The sequence below is a fragment of the Panthera uncia genome, chromosome B4 (genome assembly GCF_023721935.1).
Source record: "Panthera uncia isolate 11264 chromosome B4, Puncia_PCG_1.0, whole genome shotgun sequence".
In the NCBI taxonomy this organism is placed as follows: domain Eukaryota; kingdom Metazoa; phylum Chordata; class Mammalia; order Carnivora; family Felidae; genus Panthera; species Panthera uncia.
In genome coordinates this window covers 34746240-34768418 of record NC_064809.1, presented here as the reverse complement: position 1 = coordinate 34768418, position 22179 = coordinate 34746240, and the positions used below count along the sequence as shown (strand labels likewise).

The 22179-nt window shown below is 43.8% G+C and overlaps 1 protein-coding gene and 1 long non-coding RNA gene across 6 annotated transcripts in view; one reads left to right on the top strand and one right to left on the bottom strand.

Moving 5' to 3' along the window:
* The window catches only part of CACNA1C (calcium voltage-gated channel subunit alpha1 C), a 658891-nt gene that overhangs the window by 151106 nt on the left and 485606 nt on the right, over positions 1–22179 (top strand). The gene's annotated exons all lie outside the window — the stretch shown is intronic.
* The window catches only part of LOC125920059 (uncharacterized), a 12224-nt gene continuing 12199 nt past the window's right edge, over positions 22155–22179 (bottom strand). For both annotated transcript variants that reach the window (XR_007456936.1, XR_007456935.1), the window contains exon 2: positions 22155–22179. This exon is cut by the window's right edge and continues 296 nt beyond it. This is a non-coding gene — a long non-coding RNA (uncharacterized LOC125920059).

Genomic DNA, 22179 nt, shown 5'->3' with positions numbered 1-22179 from the left:
CAACACACTCTTCCCCTTTTCCTGACCGCCAACCTTCCTAGAAGGAGGTCATCCATTTGGGCCCTTTTCAAGGTCTGGGAGAAACCAGGTGACAGGCCTCTGCACATTCAACTGAGAGATCAGGAAGTGCTATTTTAAACACTTTACATCCTAATGTGATAGTTTATATGATAGTTATGTGCTGTACTTTGCTTACATTTTAGGAAATACATTATAATATATTTTGGTTTGGGGTTGATGTAATGCAACACATTATAATTTTTCCTATTTAAAATAGTGGGAAATAGGTTAGCATTTCCCACTGAACATACGATTTTCAGAAACAGATTACCAAAATGTGCTTTTTTCCACGTGGTCCTTATCTTCAAAGAATGTATAGTCTAGTTGGGGTGATAACACAAACAACAAGAATTGAACTTTCTTATAAGGAACATAACATAAGATGAAATACAGTTCAATTAGGTGTTGGGGTATGCATTATGGTCTGTTGATTTCATAGGGATTAGAAAAAGCAGAATCACTTGGGTGGGGCGGGGGGGGGGGAATTCCAGAGAGGTTTCATGGAGGGGACTATACCTGCAGGGACTTTAAGAATGGCAAGGCCTGGTTAGGATGGAAATCAACTTATAAGCCATGGCTGTTTGAATGTCAGGCTTGAGAAGTTTCTTCCAGTGAACATTCCTTAAATACCTATAATGCACCAAGTACTGTGTTAAGTATGACGTGATAAGGCAGAAAACATAAAACATTGTATTATACCTGCCTCAAATCTCTTCATGTCTAAGAGTAATCAGAAGACATGTACATTGAAAACACACAACATAATTCAAATGAAAAAGTTACAACATGCTGAAAGAGAGGTATAGTGACAAGAGGGGAGATGACATACACCTGAGAAGTCACCATGGCTTTGGCTAGGATAGCTATGTTAGCTGAGATGGTCTTAAGGGAAGACCATGACTAGGGCTGCACATGTTATTAACAACTGGTCCTGCAGCACTCATCAGAATGGATACCACTGGCCAGGAGAGCTGGTGTAGGGTTCTGGAGCCTTCTGTCCTGCCTGGCATAAACCCTCTATTTAGTGGGTTCAAGGGAGGATCCAGGGGACCTGAGGAAGGGGGCCTGGGTGGTACAGGGAATTTGGGAAACTCAGGGAAATGGCCATTTACCGACCAACATGAAAGTGTCTTAATATGTAATGATCAGTTTGTACTTATCATACCTAGTAGCTGAAGATTAGACCAAATTAGAACCCCTGGGGTGAGTAAACCAATGAAGTCAGGTTATCTAACTTCTTCTCACCCCACCCCAGAACAACGTGTTTACCCCGTAACAAATGCCTTGTTTTTTGGTTTGGTTTGGTTTGAGGTTCCACCTGGTTTAACCTGAGGATCTAACTTAGGGCCTGAGTACCTGCCCCCCCCGCCCCCACCAATAGAAATAATGGAGAAACGTGGTTCCTTTTCTAACTACTCTGAGCGTTTGAGTTAATTCTAATCCAAGGGCACCCACCCCCTGGCCCCTTCTTCAGATCCCTGGACATCCCCTGCACCCAGTAAATAGAAGATCTATGTCTAGCAGGGCAGAGGGCTCCAGAGCCCCGGGCCAGCTCTCCTGGCTGGTGGTGTCCATTCTGAAAGGTGGGTGATTTTTAAATATTACTCCCTGGCCCTCATGCCTTCCAGTAAGAAGCAATGAATCATACTATACCTCACTAAAGTCTTGGTTTGGGGTGATGTGTTTATTGTTAGAACTGTTTTCATAAAAACAATAATCAAACACCTTTAAAAATTTTGTAAGCATCCACTTTATATATCAATATGGTTTAAAAAAAAAACAAATACCACAGTCCTCATGAACAAACAAACAAGACGGTTGGTTGTAATAATAAGGAATTCACTGGGAGGAGTCATCATGTGCTTGATATTTGATGGCTCTGGGAAGACAAATGGTGTTCCATCTGTGTGCATACTTGTATTCAAGAGAAAGAGACACAGAGAGTGAGACAGAGACAGAGAGACGTGTGTCTGTTCCGCTCTGTATTTTGGGCAGTGTTTCATAAGATTCTTAACTGGCTTGTACCACCATACACACAGTGTTCTATTAGCAATTGTTTGGCCAAGAATAAAGAATTCCTAATTATATTTTAGAAATACAGTTTAAGGAGCTGAAGTTTAAAATAACTGTCTTGAGCTTCAGAAAATTCATCTCTGGAAACCATCCAGGGAAGGATATTTGTACTTTCCAAGGGGGTGGAGGGGGGTCTGGTGGGGCAAAGAGCAAGTCAGATTTTTCTTACATTTCAGGCAGTGGCTTCCTGAAAGGTTACTCATACATTTCTTTAAAACACTAATTGCTTGCTTTCTCAAGAGCCAAGACGCATCCAGTCCTCCAACCAAATTCTCACCTAAAATCAGAAGGCTTAAAATCCAGTTATTTTAAGTGCTGCGTACTCTTAAAAATATGTGTCTGGTTATGTTGTATATAAGCAGCTCATATCAGAGATGCAGCAAGTCAAGCTGTATAAAATTTAGTAACACATGCCAGAGAGGAGACAGAGGGAGAAGAGAGAGGGGAGAGAGAGAGAGAGAGAGAGAAAGAGAGAGAGAGAGAGAGAGAGAGAGAGTGTGTAGGGAGGGGCGGGGGGGGGGGAGACTGACTGATATCCTACCATTTCCTCCAGGAGAGGCTCGCATTTTACTTTCAACCCGTTTCTAAAAATGGTAAATGCACAGTAAGAAAACAAGTTTATCTGTTGCAGGAAGGAAGGAAGGGCAGGGAGAGGAATCTAATCTTCAACTTGGTGTGATTTTATTTTTATCCAACTGCTTTTGCAACCGAACATCTGGGGGGAGCGGCTAGTGCAGAGTTGGGGTCTCCCTAGGTTTCAACAGCTTCATTAGGGTCATCATTCGAGATTCATTTCACCAGGACCATGGTGCAAAATATGAAGTCTTTGCAAAGACGGGAGTTGGGGGTGGGGTAGGACGAAGTAGGGACGTTCGCAAGAGTGTACCAAGTGAAATGGTGATGGTATTGCTCATAATGACAGCTTTAGGATTTCTGCTGTCTACCCTTGAGGGCTTCAGGTAGCTTGTGTTGTTTCCCTTTCCGGTGAGGAAGCCCAGGATTGGTGGGAGTGCCTCGATTCTGAAGTCCAGGGTAATGATCGAGATCTAGTTGATTCAAGGTTAGAGGTGGATTTCAACCCAGTTCTTGCAGGGCTGGCAATGACATTTGGCTCTAGTGCAAATGACCTCAAAGGCAGTAACAGGCAAGTGTGATCTCCGTTAGGCTTGTGGTGGCTCAGAGAACTGGGCCCAAGTTTCTAAACTGGGAAGCATGCCAGTAATGCAAGTGTATTAGGGGAAAGAGCATTAGGTTAATTTTTTTATTCGTTGATTCAGTGACTCGATGTCTATTTCTTGGTCACCTATGAGGTGCCCAGTGCAATGCCACAGGCTGTACTCAGGGTGCAGTGAAGCCGGCTGCTGTGTCACCGCCATCTCTTCAGTAACTCCTCTCCATTGGAATCTGTGGCTATAACTGGGTATTTTATGCCATAGAGAAGGAGGAAAGGATGTGGATGGGTAGTGAGGACAAGCTGGGATTTTATGTATCAAGATGGTTGTGTAGTGATGGTAAGAGCTGTCTCTTGGGTCCCTTTTAGCAGAAAGGAACATAAAGCTTTCAAAAGAACCCTATTTTCCAGTTAGTGTCAGGACTGACTTTTCCATTTGTTTTGTGGTCAAGTGAAGGCCCTGCTGAAAACCCAGGGGTCCAGGTGGACATTGGCATGCAGGGGCCCTCAGCTTCAGCTCTGGGAACAATAAATCAGGCAGATCTTGCTGAATAAGGAGCCCTCTCCAGGCTGTGATGTCAGAGACACATATCACTTGGAATTCTGCAGTTAATGGATTGCTATCCCACTTCCTTACACTTGTAGAAATCATGCTCCAGTAGCATTGTTGGACTCGTCTGGGTTGTGCCTGGTTGTGCCTGTGTCATATCAGGCATTGTGAATACATGGCCCCTCTAGTAAAAGTCTGGGGTGTCTGACTTTGGAAGAGAAGGAATGTGTCCATGAACTTTAGCTTGTCTAGAAACAATGCTAAAAGCAGATTTGATGGCTACTGTTGCTGTCTTTTTGTAAGAATATGAACCGCTGTGGAGTCTTGTTGAAATACAGCAGTCATGTGCATCTCTATAACTTATTCAGTAGGACCCTACCTGCTGATTCTCATTCTCTCAAGAGCATAAATTAAGTCATACAGCTCTGGCCTTGCTGGGAGGTTGGGATGGGGAGTGGGATGATCAATGGGGCTTGCTCTCAAATCCCCAGTTGTTCTGCTCCTACTTTTCCTTGTCATTCTCTCTGTTTACGTTATTTGCACAAGCTTGGGGGACCAGAGGCAAGAACTGGCATTTGGATTAATGGCTAGATACTCCAGAACAGTCAAAGAACCAAGAAATAATGTTCATGTTCTGTTCTGGGTTATATATTTTTATGGGCTGATGGCAAAAGAAATAATGATTTTAGTTTCTTAAGTATGCACTTCTTGCACTAATATTAAAATTAGCTGCTGTTTGCATTTGCTGAGTGCATATTAACCATGGTAGAGGGAGAGTGTGGTGAGTCAAGGGTGAGTCTGTTGGAAGGAAAGAAACCACGAATTCCACTATTGCTTCTGGCTTCACTTAGAGATTCAAATTAGCACATACTATCTGAATTAAATAAATCATACTGTAAAGAAATTAGATGGGTGTACATTTGAGGAAACCTTATTATAATGACTTATAAAGGAAATTATTGCCAACAAAATTTTGGGTTTTAATTTATCTGATCTGCTTAAAGCATGACACACCTGTCTGTGATAAATCAATTTTTTGAAAATAGAGACCTGGATAGAGAGTAGTACTTAGCTCTTAAAATACAGAGCTTAGAATTGTAGAAAGAGAGGTATTTTATCTAGGTCAAGTATTATTACCGTTGATATCTTCGCCGTTTACCCAGAATGCTGTCTCTGCCGTGTGTTTGAGGCAGCACCCAGCTCCTTCCCAGCTCCCTCTTTCCCCTGGTGTGTCTGTTGTGTGCTGGCTGTGTGTCTGGGACAACCGCAGGTGCTAAGGTTATGAGGGTAAGTGGTTAGATGTGATTTCTGCCTTTGTGCAGCTTAGGGTCTGATGGGAGAAATGAACAAAGGAAACAGATAACCACTGGACACGTGTATTTTCTCTTCTGATATCAGAGTCAGCCCGGAAGACCCTGAAAATAATTTCACTGCCTGTCCCTTGGAGATGTTTATAAATTGCTCAATGATTTTTATCATTATGCTCTTTTACCTTTTGGAATTAGTATCATGATGGCTCTTCTGGTGGTATCACAGTTCTAAAGGAAACTGTGAACCACTCATGCTGCCCAGCCCAGGCTCCTGACTTCCACAGTCACCTCTGGGGCTGAGGCTTGGCTAAGTAGTTTCCAAGAGAAAAGTGGTCAGTTAGGACAGGGCACCTGCCTCTTCCTGTTCCTTCTGAGCCAAGGAGTGGGATAAGTATCTGACAGCCTGGAGTGGGCCCAGCTTCAGTCTGGAGTCAAGGCTGACCACCTAAGTGGGGAAAATGCCTCCTGGCTTTTGCACTGCTGCTCTCTCTCCGGTGCCGCTTGTTAGCCAGCCTTCAGGTTTTAGCCCTCACCTGTTTTTAGGAGGCCCCCTCCTGCCGCCTCAGAGGGGAGCTCCTTGCCCTTGGTGCTGGGCTGGGAGCAGCAGTGGGGGCTGGCTGGGGAGAAGGGCTGGGCTGAGGCGGAGGCGAGATTATTGCCTGTTACACATGGACATCTAGACGGGGGAAGAAACATAACGGCTTTATTTTTAGGCTTTGCTAATTCTCACTCTTCTCCTAGTTCGCTGCTACCTGGCAACAGCTTATTGTCATGGCAACGCCAATGTTAATGAGTGAAGCTCTCTGTGTGTCTGTTTTACCCAGTGCTCCGTGACAGACAGTCTGTGGAGCTATCTTTCTGGCCATCGGAGGCTAAACGCTAGACTCCCTTCTCTTCCGAAGGCCTCCCAGGCCCTGTCCGTGAAGGAGAGGAATGGAGGCAGCTGCCGAGGGATTTCTGGTTTTGCTTACACATTCCTAACGTATTCTGTGTTTACAGATGGGCCTGCCGGCTTCACACACTGCCCCTCCCCGCCTGGGCCACCCCCTCTCGACATGTTTCACTGGCAGCCATGAGCTTTTGAACAATAACCAGTTTTCTCATGTTCCAGGCACCTCGGGATTTTTATGCAGGTTTTCTGGCACCTTCTCTGCACTTGGTCAGCAAGGCTCTGAATCCTGGGTCCTGAAGAGGGGAGAGGTGTTTGCAGGTCTCAGAGGGAACCTAGGGCTTACATCTGTGAGTGATAGCCTGCATCCCCCTGCCCTCAGACTGAGAAGCAGTAATGCCACCATACAGTGTTGTCTTGGTTTCCCTGACATCTGTTGATAGAGGTTGCCATCTATGGCCTTGCCATCATATGTGAGGGAGAGCAGCAGAACCAGCAGCCTCTTCGTGCCTCAGTTTTTCCATCTCTAGGATGCGCCCATCTGAAACCTTGACAGTCCTCCATGTTAGCCTGCTGAGCAGTGATGCATGTAAAGTGTTCTGGGTTCCCCTCACCAGTCCTATCATGTATGTGGCTTCCAGAACCTCTCTGTGCCTCAGTTCCCCCACTCATAAATTAAGGAGAGTAATCAGGTAAATATGGGTCAAATTGCTTAAAGCAGTGTCTGGCATAAAATAATGGTTCAATCAATATTAGTTATTACTGTGGGCATTATTTACTCCACACACCAATCTTGTGAAATAAGTACTGTTCATATTCTCAGATTGCAAAGAAGGAAACTGAGGTATGGAGAGGTGGAACAACTGCCTCGGGGTGACTGGAAGTGAGAGACTTCAGGTGGGAGGCTTGGGCCACTGAGCTTGAAGGGGCTTACCCTCCATGCCTCTCAGGGTTGCAGTCCTCACAGCTATGGAGAGCTGCTCCCTTCTCCTAAGGGTGGCCTTGGGGCCTCGTGAATGTGCATGAGCACTTTGCAGTCCTTGGATAGAAGGTGCTATGTGAACCAGAGAGTTACGAACTTTCACCAGTGTCATCTCCAGGGAGGTGGCTCTTAGTTGTTTTGTATGGCTTATCTTGAGGTTGGCACTGCAAGGCTCTGTAATAAGCGATGGAATCAGGATGCTTGGAGACCCCTCCCCATGGCCCCAGACTGTTCTCAGGACACAGGGTCCTTGGCAACTCTCTCTCCATTGAGCTGTGAAGCACATCACCACTCATGTACTCCCACTAGCTCATCCAAAGTTTTCAGCTCCTTGCACAGCTTTATTTTTTCCCCAAACTTCTTGTAAGTAAATTATTCTATGTATTTTTTAAAAAATAGCAGATTCACACAGTACAAAATAAAGAATACATGAAAGGGTATGCTGTGAAAAGTCTCTCTTCTTCTTTGCTCCTCACCTCCAGGGCCTGTCCTGGTAGGAGACCTACACATCAGAGAACATATACACGTATATTGTTTTCTCATTCGCCCCTGATGTGAACACTTACACATTCTGTCCTGCATTGCTTTTTTTCCCACCTAACTGTACCTGGGAAATTGCTCCTAATCAGTACACAATTAATGAGAAGTGGCCTCAATCATTTTCAACAGACAACTCAAAAATTTTATTGGGTTTTATTCTAGGTCAATAAATTTGTTAATGATTGTGATGAAAACTTAAGAAAGCCTAAACACCAGCAATAAGTTAATAGAAACAGTCTTCTATTATTGAGTATCACCAGGATAATAATACCAGGATTCTTTTTAATCCCTTAGCCATTTTTTAACCTGTGTAAAGCTGAAATCCAAAGTTGCAGAGCTAAAAATGAGCCTGAGTCTGTCTGCGTCCACATCCCTGTGCCCTTTCTGTCACACTGTTCTCCTTTTCTTATGTAAATATGCTCAAAAATGGATCTCAGCCACAGGCCTGGGCCACAGGAGCTAGCTTCCTCAGAGTGACCAGTGTACTTTTTTTGTTTTTAATGTTTTTATTTATTTTTGAGAGAGACCGAGACAGAATATGAGTGGGTTAGGGGCAGAGAGAGAGGGAGACACAGAATCCGAAGCAGGCTCCAGGCTCCGAGCTGTCAGCACAGAGCCTGATGCGGGGCTGGAACTCATGGACCGCGAGATCGTGACCTGAGCCGAAGTCAGATGCTTAACCGACTGAACCACCCAGGTGCCCCGTGACCAGTGTACTTTAATTTAGTGATGGCATTGCTGAATAGTCCTCCCGCCCACCCGCCTTTCCTCCTCCTGCAGGCCCGGCCGTAATCCATAGGCAGACACTCCTGATTGGCAAACATAATTTATTGATGCATGAGGTTCATTTGAACTCCATCTCTTCTCTTCTGTGCTTCTGTTTCTTTACCTGTAAATTGTGCAGAACTGTCTCACCCCTGCCTAAAAAAGATACTGAAGAGGTGATCAAAATAATGTTAAGTGTCTCCCCTCCTCTCTCCTTCTGATGTTGCAGAGGGGTGTCCTCTGGGTCTGGGCTTAAGCACCTTGTGAGTGGGAAGTCAGGAGGAAGGGGGCATGAAAACCTGGAGGCAACCTGAGAGTGTGTAAGTGCTGATGCTTAGTACGTGCTCCGCAAGGACCGGCTGCACAAGATAACCAGATCCACATGTGGCTGTGTATTTTGGGTTCACTGGTCAGAGATATGTCAGAGACATGCCTGTCTGAGGTCCCTGGCTTCAGCGTTCATCTGCTATTTGGAGGTGTCCTGTTGTATTATTCAGGGCTTCAGTCTTCATTTTCCTTACCCCTCACACTGCCTCTCCCTTCCTTTCTGTGAGCTTGCTCACTTCTTAGGATAGGTTCTGGTCATCTATCGTGGTGCTGAGTTCTCTGCTAACCTTATTGCTCATGACTTTGTGGGACTGGCATCGCTGAGAGGGCACAGACAAGTTCAGAGCTGGGCTTGCTCACCCCAGCCACACCCAAGCAGGTCCTGTCCCCTGGGTAGAGTGCCCTCTTCCTGCTTTCTAGGCCTGGCTACATCATGTCCATTCCCCTCTCCCTCCACTGGGGCTACCCCACACTCTGTGGACTCTCTGCAGCTCCCTGGACTCCTCCAGCTCACCCTCTCTTCTCTCCTTTGAACTCCTGCTGTGGGTCCTGGCCTCCAGCACAGCTTGGCATTCTGTTACATTAACATTTCATGTGGATGGAGAACTAGTCCTTGGGAACATGAAGCTGCTGCTGTGACTGTAGCATGGATGTCTTCCAATATCCTGTTTGGAGGGCTCTCCCCAAAAAGGCAGAGGAGCCCCAAGGTGAGGTGAAGGGCCTTAGAGCCCCAGGTCTGCCTACTGAGAGAGGAGAGCCCTGTGGGAGAGAGCGAAGAGAGAGACTGTCCCAGAGTATGTCCTGCTGCGGCCACTTGCATGTCCACCTTTGCTTGTGAAGCTTCTGACAGAGATGTTTAGAACTCAACTTGTTGATGAAGTCACGATGCTCCCCTTTTAGCGACACCCTCTGTTGTCAAGAACTTGGAGATCAGAGAGCACAGCAGCAGAGAGATGCATTCTGGAGTGCTGGTTACAGAGGGGAAATGATCAAATATAGAACTGGACAAAGCCACACTGACTGTCCTCAGGACACACCAAAGGAAGTACCTGGGAGTCCTGGGTGAGAATGGGGGAGGCCGGGACCTGGGGGTGTTTTAGGGTCAGAGGAATGTGAGCATGACCCAGGTCCTCTGTCTCCTCCAGTGAGTCCAGGGAGCCAGCCTCCTCTGCAGCCTCCTTCCAAGCCTGGAGAGTAGAGGTCTCTCTCTCTCTCTCTCTCTCTCTCTCTCTCTCTCTCTCTCTCTTTCTCTCTCTCTCTTCCTGCCCTTGCTGCCTTAAAAGGACTAGATTATAATTTCCTTAAGGACTGTAGGCCCAGAAATACCTTCTTACCTGCTTATTCATATTAACATTCCTGCCAAGAAAGAGGCAGGTTCTTATTGCACAATTAGAGATAAAAGGTTTGCACTGGAGGAGGCAGTGCTCTGCAGTGAGCATTTCTCATTCAGACATAATCAGGCAAACACCTAGGGTAGTTGACTAGCCAGTAAACCCTTTTTACTTTTGATGGGAGAAAAGGTGTTATTTACAGGGTAGACATTTTGTAAATAAAGAGAAGGGGCCCCCAAAGAAGAGAGAAGAGAGTTAATAGCAGTGATTCTCACCCCTGCAGAATAATAGGGGAGAGGGAAGGTTTAAAAAAATCTAATTTGTCTTCCTCAACTCAGAGATTGGGATTCAGATGTCTTCAGTTGGGCCTGGACATCAGTATTTTTATAAAGTCTTTTTTTACAGTTTATATATTTTTGAAAGAGAAAGAGAGCATGAGCAGGGAGGGGCAGAGAGAGGGAGACACAAAATCTGAAGCAGGCTCCAGGCTGTCAGCACTGAGCCTGATGCAGGGCTTGAACCCACGAACCATTGAGATCATGACCTGAAGTCAGACGCTTAACTGAATGAGCCACCCAGGTGCTCCTGGACATCAGTGTTTTTAAAAAGCACCCCCGGGTGATTCTAATGTACAGCCAGGGTTGAAAACCATTGGTTTAAAAGTGTTTAAAGATAGAAGGCAAAACGTGCAGACCCCAGCATAGAATTTGCTCCATTTCCCAGGCTAGGACCCACAGAAGACATACCCTGTTTTAATGGACAGTGGCACATTCCGAAAAAAATACTTCAGGATTTTAAGAAGCTTGGGTGTTTCTAAAAAACTATTTGTACATCTATGTTTTGTGGCAACGTTATTCACAATAGTCAAAAGTTGAAACAACCCAAGTGTCCACGAACAATTGAATGGATAAACAAAATGTGGTGTGCACCTGCGATACAAAAGAAGGAGATTCTGACATGCTATAGCATGGATGGACCTTGAAGACATTACACGAGGTGAAATAAGCCCAGACACAGAAGGACAAATACTTATGTGAAGGACCTAGGAGAAGCAAATTCACAGAGACAGGAAGTAGAACAGTGGTTTTCAGGGGCTGGGGAGGGAAACTGGGCAGTTATTGTTTAATGGGTATTGGGTTTCTGTTTTGCTTAGATGAAAAGTTTTCTAGAGATGGATGGTGGTAGTGACAGTTGCATAGTAATGTGAACATGTTTTAATGGTTCTGAACTGTACACTTGGGAATGGTTAAGTGTGGGGGGGGGCACCTGGGTGGCTCAGTCCGTTAAGCATCTGACTCTTGGTTTTGACTGAAGTCATGATCTCATGGTTTGTGAATTCGAGCACCACATCAGGCTCTGTGCTGATGGTGCGGAGCCTGCTTGGGATTTTCTCTCTCTCCCTCTCTCTCTGCCCCTCCTGCTCTCTCTCTCTCTCTCTCTTTCTCTCTCTCAAAATAAATAAATTAAAAAAATTAAAAAGAGAAATGGTCAAGATGCTAAATTTTATGTGTATTTTACCACAGTTTAAAAATTTTAATTTCAGATTAAATTAAATTAGTTCTTAAAAATAAGAACTGTTTAATATTTTGGAAAAACAGAAATTTATAAAGAAGAAAATTTTTAAATCACCACTTGGTACTTTGATGTGTTCTTTTTCCTACATGTGCGCAAATGGGCATGTGCGTACGCGCGCACACACACACACACACACACACACACACTTTGGATGCTACTTGATAGATGCTTTGCAACTTGTGTTTTCATTTGGACTTGCTCTGATTTACCACACGCTTATTAGAGATGGCTCCGTTTTGGAGGAGGGCTAAGTGAGGCAACACAGCACAGTCAGGTCTGGAGTTGAAAATGGACTGGATTCACATTGCAGTTGTGACATTCAGGATCTTGGTGATCTTGGGCCTAATTGTGAGCCACAGTTCCTTGTTTGAGGGCTGTTTCGGGAATTAAAGAGATGCTAAGTACTCTCTCAGGCCCCTGGGAAGAGGGAAGGATCACTGTAAGCCTCCACTGATGACACACTTGTTAGAGGCATCTACTTGGTACTTGTCTTCCTCTAAACTTCCCAGATGGGGATGGGAAAGCCTTCACCAGAGATTTAGGAAATCACTGTGGCTGCCGCCTGGTGCTGTGACCCTGGGAGCATCATGTCCTTTCTGGTCTAGTTGCTGCATCTGTAAAGTGAGCACGTTGATTTTTGGCTCTCGAGGTTCCCCTCACTCCACCTGTTCTGACAGCCTTTGCTCCCCCATAACCTTTGAGTTCCTGATGCACAGCCCTCAGTTGGTATGCAGTAATGTTTATCCACTGTGAGATTCCCAGTCTGCTTGGTTCTCCTGATGTTGTGTTAGGGTAAACATCAACAATGCACAATGACATGCAACAGCATTCCAGATGGGAGCCACTCCCTCCATCAAGGGCAGACTGCTTCATGGCAAATTCATTTGCTTTTTCTAGGAAGTTAAATTTCCAGTGGTGCAGTATTGTGGTCATGAGGAGCCTGGAGAGGCTCTGCTGGGAAGAGAGGTATGTTTTCCCCTAAAGACAGGGCCTGAGGGCAGAGGGCCAAACTGCCCCCTTTATGACTTCTAAAGCTCTTGAACAAGGGCAGAGGAAACAGATGGATTGTCAAGACTGTGGAAAGAAGTTCTAAGTCCAGCTCAGAGCTGAGCACATCTCCCAGCTGCCAAATGGAAGGTCTCTATGTGGCAATGCTGGGAAGGAAAATTGAGTTAGGCTGACTTGCTCCAAATAAAATGCTATATTTAATTTCACTCTGGGAAACATTTGATGTCCGGGCTACTGCAATATGTGAAATATATTTAAGAAGATCTGTTTTGTTACAACAGAAAAAAAAAAAAAGGAGGGCAGAGAGGTCCTATATCAGCTATAGGTTGAACATACAGGAATCTGGTCATTTCAATTTGTTTTTTAATCCTCCAGTGGCTACTGACCATAGGTTGACTAGTCAGTATCTAGCAACCTGAACATCGTTGTATGAGTTGTATATGTCTCAATATTTCAGTCTGGGAAATGCCTTTCAAGTAGAACAAGACGCTCAGTATGGGAGGGAAGCTGTCAGTCTTAAAACTGGTGATGTGCATTTCTGTGCTTGACATATGGGAGGAAAGGTTGAGTTTAAACCTGTGCCAGATTGAACCAATCCTACAAATATGTGTCTATTTGTTTTAAAAGTCAGTCTGGTGGAATCTTGTTTCTAAAATTGCTGTGCCGTGCATGCCCTTTGTGATTGCCAGGAGCACTGTGGTTTTGGACACTTCTCCTCTAGAAGAGTGCCCTTGTGCCTTGGTGGGCTATGCAGAGAATTCGAGAAAGAGCCCACAGAACTACTTTACTTTCCACATTGTCCCTGTCCCTGTTTCCATGTGCCTCTGGCCTCACTCTACTTTTCTTTTTTGGTGTGATGTCAGAAGAAGCTGCTCTCCCTCATCTGCCCTCATTTGATGTCCGTTCAGAGGGCCTAGCTGAGGCAGAGAGACCAACAAACAATGCTTCTTACTCAATTCAGGAAACTCCTGTCTTGCATTTTATCTGGCCAGCTAGGAACTAAGCATTTTGTTGTTGTTCATTTATTGAAAAAAAATACAGAATCAAGTATTTTCAAGGATTCTGCCACTCTCTAGAGTTGTAAATAGAAGTTGTCAAATACATCTCATGTCCAGTGTTTCCATCAGACTTCTAGAGGGAGAGCTCTGGCCCTTTTCCCTGAAGTTGGCTTGGCTTTATCCCTTCACGATGCTTCGGATTAGAGAGGGAAACTAATCTTTTAAAATGACTGTGAAGGTTTTTCTTTGGGGTACCTGAAACCCTGTAAACATTTTCTTTCACACACACCATGGGCTTTATTGTATCTGAGGTGCTGTCTCAGGCAGGGCCCTGGAAGAGAGAGGAAGCACATGCTGTGTGGCCTGTTGACCCAGGGCCAAAGGGAGCCCAGGAGAATGGCTGTCCTTGAGGAGGACTCTGACGCTGGATAAACTCCAGACATTGACCTGACAGGGGAATCATACAGGGAAAGCTGTTCTCAACTGTAGAAGGGGTTTCTTGCTCTTCAGAGGTGGAAGGAAATGGCTCTTTGCTTCTTGCATCCAGCATTAGCACAAACTTGTGGAAGGGGTGAAGGACTGGGAATCTGGGCACCCTGGTTCTCAAATTGTGCCATGGGCAACTGGGGACATTGTATAAAAAGCACATGCCAGATAGGCATGTGTTGGAATCCTGATGTAATCCATTTGTGATCTCCATGAAGCTGGGTTTCCTGACCTGTACGAGTGGGGATAGCAATGCTTCAGAGAGTCGCCCGGAGGCTCATATGTGGTCACACATGTCAAATGCCAGGTGCAGTGCTGGCTCCCTGGTCGGGGCTCAGCAGTAGGCAATTGGTAAAGCATCGCCTCTGCCCACCCAGGAGTTCAGCAGTGCTGATGTGGGTGAGAGTCTCACATGCATGTCCATAGCTGCTATTGTAATCTAGAGATCTAATGTAAACACTTTTTATATTTTTGTTTTTAATAATATGTCAGGTCTTCAAATTGTGAAAAACAGTTGTATTGCCCTATCTATATCTTACTAACCTGGACAATTTAAATATCTCTAGAATATGAGAGAAGACACTTCTGGGTGTTTTCTTATATGTTGTAACTTCTTCTGGTAAATTTCCCCCACCCCCCGCTTTTTTTTTGAGATTAGTTTTAAAGGATGTAGATTTTTATTTTCCAATGCAGAAGGGCCTTGTTCTGATGCCTGCTTAGATTCTGCTAGGTCTGTCTGATGTGAGGTGAGGCATCACAGCCTGAGCTTTGGGGTCTGCCGTTACCCACCAGTCTTGACTTGCTGTTGTTTATGGTATCTCTTGTCTTTTCCCCCTTCTTTTCTGGAAGGCAGTAGGTGGTATGTCTTACATTAGATTTAGCCATCATATTATGCTTGGTTAGGGCAGCACTAAAATGACTCTTCTGTGCATTCATTTACTCAACAAGTATTTACTGAGAATGTATGATTCTCAGGCACACTGAGGGGCATAAGAGTTTACATTTTCTGTACATGTGGGGGGAGGGAAGGGGGAAGAGACAAAATATAGTAGTAGGCAAATCAATAAGAGATCTTAATTAATATGAATAATGTGGTTGGTGCTGTGGACAAGGAATCTAAGAGAAGCAAAGTGATGGGATATCATGATTATAGGGAGGGAGTTATTTTAAGTTGGTGGCCAGGGAAGACCCCTCTGGGGCTAGGATGACAAATAGGAGCTAGGCTTGCTAAGAAAGAGAGAAAGAGCCTTTTGGGAGAGAGAACAGCAAGTGTAAAGGAGGCAGGACAAACTTGGTGTGTGTCAGAAACAGAAGAGCATCCGTAGTAGGAAGCATGACATGTTTTTTATTTTTGAAAGGTTGTCTGCCTAGGCAAATGGATTGGGGGTGGGTGGGCAGTATGAGAGACCAGTTGGGAAGGATGGAGGCTGGTACATTGGGATGAATGGGACATGCTTTGGAGACAGAGCTGCTGGGCAGTGGAAATGGTTACAGTCACTTTGGAGGTGGTTTGTTCAAAGCCTTAAAATCTTCATTCCTTTTGGTTCAAGAATTCTGTAGGCTTTTGCCCTGTGGAAGTAATCAGAAATACACAAAGACTATTTACAAGTATTTCATTGTAGTCTTGCTCATAATAGAGTCAAACCTGAAATAATTGAATTCCTCTCTCTGTTATTCCTCAATTTCTAGAGGACTGGTTGACTATGTTAGGGTGCATCCATGTGATGGAACACCATGTAGCTCTTCAGATGGTGATATGGAGGATACTTAATGGCTTGGGAAGAGGTTGATAGATATCTAAATGGAAATATATAGAATGTCATCCATAATATCTCACTTTCATAACACATAAACTCTATTTACATCTCATGTAATTATAGATAGGATGTACTATAACCTGGGAAGTCTAATAGGGTGTACATTAGAGTGTTAATGACAAGCCATTTCAGGAAGTGAAATTACAAATGATTCATTTTCTGAATAATTATGATTCTTACCGATGGTCTATGATAAACATTTTGAAATAAAAAATAAGGGTTATTTAAAAAGTGATGGGGGTCTTACCATGTCTGATTATAAATTGGAATAGTGAATAAATCAGTGAAATAATGGTTCTTCCATATACCCTACCATTCCTAGGGTGTGGTTTGTCTTCAGAAAGTTTGTATCAAGAAAAATGTTGAATTTGAGTCAGAAAAATGGAGTTAGAGACCCACGTCTGCCATAGACCGGCTTTGGATCTTGGATACTACACTTAGCGTCTAGCACACAGACCCTTGACTTATTCAGTTTGCAAATGGGAATGAACGATGGTAATAATGAAAATAGCAATGATGTTTTGATGGAGTTGTTTTGAGGATTAAATGACAGGGATGAGAAAATATCTTCTAGGATGAAAAAACAATGTAAATATTAATATTCCAGGGCCCAAGTCTTCACACACAGACTTGATTGTCGGCACAAATATATTTGGGGATGGATCATTTGTGACGTACTGTAATGCCCATCTCATGCAGTAAAGGGCCACACTTTGACTAAGTGTTAGGCCAGCTTGCTTCTGGTCCCATGCCCTGAAAAAAGCAAACAATCTGAACTTAAGGTACAATTAGCTTGTCCTGAGCGGCAGGCAGCTCTCAAGTGAGGAGTGCTTTCTCATTCACTGGAAAGCTGTAAATGAGATGCCATCTCAGCAGCCGCTGCACCCAGAGCCCCTTTGATATAGTACTCAGCTGTTGTGTTACATAAACCTATTGGAAATGAACCTGCAAAGGAGTTGAGCAGAGGGAGGTACCAGTGAGAATAAGGATGAAGGAGAAATGCACTGTCTCTCTGTTTAAAGGAGACATTTGCTTTTTAATGGACCCTGGACACTGGGATCTGAAATATCATGGCCCTGATGTAATGGAATGGATATGCATGGAAACATTGATGAACGACTAACAGGCACTTGATTTTTAAATTCTTAAATTGGTCAAGGCCAGGAATGTCCTGCCTGGCTCTGTAAGACTCATAGTGTATTAGATGGTGTTGTCCATATTAGGATGTCTTATTGGAGAGTTACCCCTCTGGGGAGAAGTTGTATGTGAGTCCCTTACAGCACAAGAGTTTGAGCCTCTGTTTTCAGCTGTGATTTCTGGAAAAAGGGAAATGAAGCAGCCAAGCCTGACCAATTGCTGAGGTTTATTTCTTTGAGGACTCCTAGCCTCTTTGAGGTGTAGAAAGTACAGCATACACATCCATTACGATAAAGGATAACTGTTGCTGAGTTGAATTGCTACATTGGAAAGAATACTGGTGCCCAGCAGTGCCTTCTGACTCTAAGAAAAGATCCCTAACCTTGCCATTTCAAATGAGGACCCTGGGAGCTGCCAGTTAGGTGTGCCAGTTAGGTGTGCATTCCTTCTGATTGAACATTCACCATCCTTCCCGTAGTGGATGACCCTACCATCCACACGTTCAATTATGTGGGAAGGATAATGGCAACAATAACAACTACAACTCCATTCAGATATCTACAACTCCATTCAGATTATGATGCATCCTATAAAAGATGTACACATAAAATCCTCTGGGAGTTTAAAGAAGGGACAGAATACTTCTGTTTGGAGATATCAGGAGAAAAGCAATTTGAATGTAATATCTGAGATGTTGATTACAAATGGTAGGGACCGTGACGGGTGGAGAGGTGAGAATTAATTGCCGGCTGGCCTTGCTTGTTGGATTTTATAAACTGAACCTGCTGCCTTCTGGTTGATTCTTGCAACTAACCCCATGCTCCTGGTTAGTTCCACTTTGTAATTCTACTTCACAATGATGTTCAGAATTGGAAATGGAGTTTTTATTATAATAAACATCGTTGGTCTCAAGAGACCTGTATGAAAAAGTAGGATTTCCAGTCTCCTACTCGCTATTACCTGTATGTGCATGAGTCACATATCTTTATCTTTATTCTGGAACTCTTTCCTGCACCTCTAATCCACCTGGATAAGCATCTAAACTTGGTTATCCGAGCATTCTCTTAGGCTTAAGTCTAAAACAGAATGTACTACCTTCCCTTCCCCCATTTTCCTTTCACCACAAGCTCTCAACTTCCCAGCCACCTGTCCTAATACCTCATAGCAGTAGCAAGAATGGCCAGTTACATTGAATTTTAATATGAAGGGAAGGATAGAGTCTTGTATTAAAAGGTGAGTTTGGAGGTCGAGATCTTTTGTTGGCTCACTTTGGGATCTTGGGCAATAGCATAACTTGCCATCAATTTCCTGATGAAGAAAAGGCAACTTGGCTTCCTTTGTATAAGCAAATAGAAAAGTGTCAGAGATAATTAAATTGTAAAGCACCTTGGGGTCCTGAGATGGGAGGTTCACATGTAAACACCACTATGCCATTGCCATTGTTGGCACACGGGGATGAAAATGTATTTTTGCTTACAGAGTGATTTTCTGAGGTTTGGTTGAAAGGGACAACATGTACCTGAGCCAACTATTAGGACTATTTTTCTTCTAGCACAATTTATCAAGTGCTTTTTGTCACACTCAAATTTTGTAGGAGTGGAGAACTTTTATGTTTAAGGTTGTGGCTTTTTAGAGTGAATGAATAACCAATAGCACTCCAAACTGAAGAATGTGAAGATTGTCAAGCCTCCATTTCTGATTTGCTTTCTGTTCTCGTACAAGTCACCTCACCTTTCTGCTTTTTGTTTCTCCATCTGTGAGACACTGCTCACTTCACCAGGATATCTTCAATATGAATAAGATAATGTGTGGAACCCTATCAGCTGCTGCATCATTAAAAAGCATTTATTCAGCACTTATGTCATGTTGCACAAAGAGAATTATAAAGACCACATTCCTTCCTTGCCTGCTAGATTATATTCTAATATCTTCTTAAAAAGGCAGAAACTAGGTAGCTAAGGAGAGTAATAATTCAGTTGCTATCTTTGTGTTATAGGATACAAATAACAGTAGCCTAAATAATAAGAACTGAGCGGGAAGAAATCTGGTTATCAAGGTGGAGCTCACATGAAAAATCTAGAGATAAAATGGGAAGTTCTCACCTATCTGGAACTAAGTCCCACAGGAACCTTGTTTTGTGTAAATGAAATTGCCAAACATCACCTCTGGGACCTGAGCAAGGAGACCTTAGTAAGAGGGGCGGGGAGGTTAGGGTACAGGAAAAGTGCTCTAGAGAATTTTGTTTGAGATTGTAGGTAATTAGGTTTCTGTCACTGTTTCTTCTTTCCCAGTGCAACAGAGACTCGTGTTAAGGCTTAACATCTGGAAAGAGAGGCTGTTCTAGGGTAGTAGGCAACCACCATTTCACTTTCTGAACATGGTGGTCATTGCATTGTGGGTCTTCATGAGAATGAAATCCCAGTCAAGCTGGACATGGGTGAAGCCCTAGGGAGCAGGGAAGCCATACAAGAGCAATCACCAAATCATCTGAGTATGAATCATCCTGAGGAACTTTCACAAGACTGTATGCATCTTACTTCCCCATCAGTTAAACAACTTTGAAAGATTGGCCTTTGGGAGAAGAATGCCACTTACTTCCCCAATACTGGGAGAAGGAAGTGGAGATGTCTAGTTACTTACTAAATCTCTGCTGCTTCTTAGAGAAGCTAAACTCCCAGGTATGTAGTGCTCTCACTTTCTCTCTCTGTCTCTGTCTTGTTCTCTCTCTCTCTGTCAGCTCTCTCTCTCTCTCTCTCTCTATCTCACACACACACACACACACACACACACACACACACACACAAACACACACGGTTTTCTTCCTAGAGGGGTGGTAAGATCTGTCAAAATTAATTAAGTTATCTGTTACTTTTGTTTCTCTTCATAGTTTACAGCATCTTTTCACTGGTGTGATCTCATTTGACACCGAAAGCTAGCTCTCATGGTGGGTGGGACTATTACTGATGGCTGCCATTGTACGTTAGAGGAAACTCAGACTCAGAGGTTAAATGACTTGGCTAAGGTCCCACGTAGATCTAAGACAGAGGCAAGGTCTTTGAATTCTGCATTCATTCTGAACACCTTGTCATTCTCTCTGGAAGATATCAGCATTCTAGAGGCACCTGTATTTAAAGACCACCTGTCAATGACAGAATTTCCATACAAACTTTTCAAGACCCATATACATATCTGGATTTCCTCTCAATATCGCACATTTTAAAACTACTATTGGTCACCATAGCCCACAGTATGGTTAAAACCTGGCTTGCTATTGTTAATAATTATGCAGTGTCTTTGTTTCCTCCAAGGAGACTCAAAATGGAAGCTAGCAGGCTGGGAACTTGTCCTTCACTGTGCTTGGGTCGTTAACAGCTATTAAACACATGGAGCTTGACTCCCATCGCCCTTTAGTTCTCAGGCTCCCTCCCTGTTGTTTTTTCAGCAAGAGCTTCAAGTATTCTATGGGTATTAGGAGAGTTCTTGAAAAACATCCTATGGTGGTGCAAATTTTTTTCTAACGAAGGCATCCTATAAGCAGTAAATCTGAACAGCAGCACCTGGATCCCTGACCAGGTGGAAGGTGCTAAACTTGCCTAAGGCTTAAACATATACCTGTCCTGGGCCCAATTGCAGATATTGTTTTTTTTTTTTTCATTTCATAATGCTTTATTATTTGCATAGGCACCACTGCACTTAAGATTTAGTGTATTTGGGTTCTTTATAGGAGACAGAAAGATGACTACATATACATAAAATTCAGACAGAATATGAAAAAAGCTCATCAAAGGAGAAACTAATTCAAATCCAGTGGACTTCTTTTTTTTAATATGAAATTTATTGTCAAATTGGTTTCCATACAACACCCAGTGCTCATCCCAACAGGTGCCCTCCTCAGTACCCATCATCCATCCTCCCCTCCCTCCCACCCCCCATCAACCCTCAGATTGTTCTCAGTTTTTAAGAGTCTCTTATGGTTTGGCTCCCTCCCTCTCTCTAACTCTTTTTTTCCTTCCCCTCTCCCATAGTCTCTGTTAAGTTTCTCAGGATCCACATTAAGAGTGAAAACATATGGTATCTGTCTTTCTCTATATGACTTATTTCATTTAGTATAACACTCTCCAGTTCCATCCACGTTGCTACAAAAGGCCATATTTCATTCTTTCTCATTGCCTTGTAGTATTCCATTGTGTATATGGAATGGAATTTCTTTATCCATTCATCAATTCATGGCTAAAATGAACAAATCAGGAGACGATAGATGCTGGAGAGGATGTGGAGAAATGAGAACCCTCTTGCACTGTTGGTGGGAATACAAACTGGTGCAGCCACTCTGGAAAACAGTGTGGAGGTTCCTCAAAAAATTAAAAATATATCTACCCTATGACCTAGCAATAGCACTGCTAGGAATTTACCCAAGGGATACAGGAGTGCTGATGCATAGGGGCACTTGTACCCCAATGTTTATAGCAGCACTTTCAACAATAGCCAAATTATGCAGATGTTGTTGTTATGCTGACACTGTGGCCCATGTGTAGGGAGGTGATCCTAGCTAAGTGTTCACTCCAAAACTTCTGGGTGGACCACTGTGTTTTTCTCTGTGTACTGGCCTCCTCTTTTTAGCTAATCACCCTCCTCTCTGAAATTCTCTCTCCCTGACTTTGCCCAGGATCTCCTTCCAGAGCCCCTTCTCCCTTTCACTAAGTCCAACTTTCTGGAAAAATGTTTCTTGTACTTTAGTATCCATCTTTCCTGAGGACATTTAGCATTTCAGACTCTCTGTGGGAATCAGAGACTCTGCCCAGCTAAAGGAATCTCCCAGGTGGGTAGTGTAGTCTGGTGATGTGCTTCCGGGGCTTTGGGGTCAGACGGACCTGAGTTTGAATCCTAAACTCTTTTGACTGATACAACACCTCCATAAAGTAGGTACTGCTCAATCTGTGTCTTACAGAGGAAATAGCTCAGGAGTTAACTTACTTGCCTAGAGCTTGAACTCAAGTCTGCCCCACTCCAAAGTCCATGATATGAACCACTCTGCCCTACTCCCCTTTCTCAGCCTGAGCTGGCAAAGTGGTCCTTGTGTTCTCCCCACTCTGTCTTAGCTCATGGGAATGATAAAACAATACAAGAGTTAAGTCTGAGTTTCTGTTTCCTAAGAATCTA